Raw genomic sequence first — 2,500 nt, 5'->3', positions numbered from 1 at the left:
ATTCACGCAGCTAGCTGCGTCCTTCATCGACTCACGAGCCGAGTGATCCACCGCCAAGAGCCATCCACGATTGTTTCGCTCGCACAGTGCCTCGCACTATAGGGTGACAAAATAGACCGCGCCGAGCGGTCGGCCAGGCCGACGCTTGAAGCCGGAGCGCGCGGCACCGCGGCACTCGACGCGCAAACATTACCGGGTGACCGAATCGCCGGCCGGCGCGCCGCTCCTCGCGGGTCGGGCGCCGGGTAGCAAAGACTTTTTCTCTCGCTTGTCCGAGTTTCGCGTTCGCCGAAGCGTTTGCGAGACCGTTAATGATCCTTCCGCAGGTTCACCTACGGAAACCTTGTTACGACTTTTACTTCCTCTAAATGATCAAGTTAGATCGTCTTCTCGGACGCCGGCTCGACCGTTGCCGGCCGCGCCAGGTCCAATCGGAGGACCTCACTAAACCATTCAATCGGTAGTAGCGACGGGCGGTGTGTACAAAGGGCAGGGACGTAATCAACGCGAGCTAATGACTCGCGCTTACTGGGAATTCCTCGTTCAAGGGAAATAATTGCAATTCCCTATCCCTAGCACGACCGGGGTTCAGCGGGTTACCCAGACCTGTCGGCCAAGGCGAGCACATGCTGATCCGGTCAGTGTAGCGCGCGTGCGGCCCCGAACATCTAAGGGCATCACAGACCTGTTATTGCTCAATCTCGTGTGGCTAAACGCCACTAGTCCCTCTAAGAAGTTAGACGCCGACCGATTGGGTCGCGTAACTAGTTAGCAAGCCAGAGTCTCGTTCGTTATCGGAATTAACCAGACAAATCGCTCCACCAACTAAGAACGGCCATGCACCACCACCCACAGAATCAAGAAAGAGCTCTCAATCTGTCAATCCTCACTGTGTCCGGGCCGGGTGAGATTTCCCGTGTTGAGTCAAATTAAGCCGCAGGCTCCACTCCTGGTGGTGCCCTTCCGTCAATTCCTTTAAGTTTCAGCTTTGCAACCATACTTCCCCCGGAACCCAAAGACTTTGGTTTCCCGCAAGCTGCCGGAGAGGTCGTAAAACTAACGCCCCCCGATCGCTAGTTGGCATCGTTTATAGTCAGAACTAGGACGGTATCTGATCGTCTTCGAACCTCTGACTTTCGCTCTTGATTAAAGAAAACATTCTTGGCAAATGCTTTCGCAGTCGTTCGTCTTGCGCCGATCCAAGAATTTCACCTCTAACGGCACAGTACGAATGCCCCCGTCTGTCCCTCTTAATCATTACCTCGCGCTCCGAAAACCAACAAAATAGAACCGAGGTCCTATTCCATTATTCCATGCACCATTATTCAGGCGAATCGCCTGCTTTGAACACTCTAATTTTTTCAAAGTAAACGTTCCGGCCGCCGCCGACACTCAGTCAAGGGCACCGGCGGAGAACCGGAGGTGAGGCCAGGACGGCCAGTACACGCCTTGCGACGGACCGGCCGCCTGCGCCCAAAATCCAACTACGAGCTTTTTAACCGCAACAACTTAAATATACACTTTTGGAGCTGGAATTACCGCGGCTGCTGGCACCAGACTTGCCCTCCAATGGATACTCGTTAAAGGTTTTAAAGTGTACTCATTCCAATTACAGGGCCTCGTTTAGAGTCCTGTATTGTTATTTTTCGTCACTACCTCCCCGCGTCGGGAATGGGTAATTTGCGCGCCTGCTGCCTTCCTTGGATGTGGTAGCCGTTTCTCAGGCTCCCTCTCCGGAATCGAACCCTGATTCTCCGTTACCCGTAAGAACCTCGGTAGGCCAGTACCGTACCGACGAAAGTTGATAGGGCAGACACTTGAATGATCCGTCGCCGGTGCGAGACCGTGCGATCCGCAAAGTTATCCAGAGTCACCAAAGGTTGCGGGCCGAAGCCCGGTCGGTTTTTGGTCTGATAAAAGCACGCCTCCCGCGAGGTCGGCGCTTCACGCATGTATTAGCTCTAGCATTTCCACAGTTAACCACGTAAAACGTACGATCAAATGAACCATAACTGATTTAATGAGCCATTCGCAGTTTCACTGTACGAGAGCTCGTACTTAGACTTGCATGGCTTAATCTTTGAGACAAGCATATGACTACTGGCAGGATCAACCAGGTAGCTACTTTAGCGTAGCCCCGAAAGGCCGACGAAGGAGGCGCCGCTGATGCGGCGCCGTCGCTCGGTCGATGCGAAACCCGAAGGCTTCTCTCCGTTAAAATTTCGTTCTTTGCTCGGCTGCCCGAACTCAGAAAACCGTCACCGCCCGTCGCACCCGCCGGAGTAAGACTTCGTCGGCAGGCCTTTCGACCGCCACGTCGCCAACACCGGCGCGAGCGCAACGCACGCCAGACAACTTCGCCGAAGCGACCGCTCAGAACCCGACAAACTGACACTCGGCTCTTCGCGCAGCAGCAACATCTGCCCAGCGAGCCAATCGCCTTTTCACCGATTCTTTACTTGTCGAAGCTTGTCAGCTCCCACAAGTATAGCAAAGATGA

General features: G+C 54.3%; 2 non-coding genes across 2 annotated transcripts in view; both read right to left on the bottom strand.

Moving 5' to 3' along the window:
- LOC146144280 (5.8S ribosomal RNA) overlaps nt 1-62 on the bottom strand; it is a 154-nt gene extending 92 nt beyond the window's left edge. Inside the window, exon 1 of the ribosomal RNA XR_014498910.1 lies at nt 1-62. This exon is cut by the window's left edge and continues 92 nt beyond it. This is a non-coding gene — a ribosomal RNA (5.8S ribosomal RNA).
- A 247-nt stretch (nt 63-309) lies between these two features.
- LOC146144279 (small subunit ribosomal RNA) lies at nt 310-2,120 on the bottom strand. The gene has a single exon (XR_014500559.1). It is a non-coding gene; the product is annotated as a small subunit ribosomal RNA (ribosomal RNA).
- Nucleotides 2,121-2,500: the final 380 nt, after the last annotated feature.

The sequence above is a fragment of the Ascidiella aspersa genome, chromosome 5 (assembly GCF_963924565.1).
Source record: "Ascidiella aspersa chromosome 5, kaAscAspe10.2, whole genome shotgun sequence".
NCBI lineage: Eukaryota > Metazoa > Chordata > Ascidiacea > Phlebobranchia > Ascidiidae > Ascidiella > Ascidiella aspersa.
This window is presented reverse-complemented; position numbering and strand designations above follow the sequence as displayed.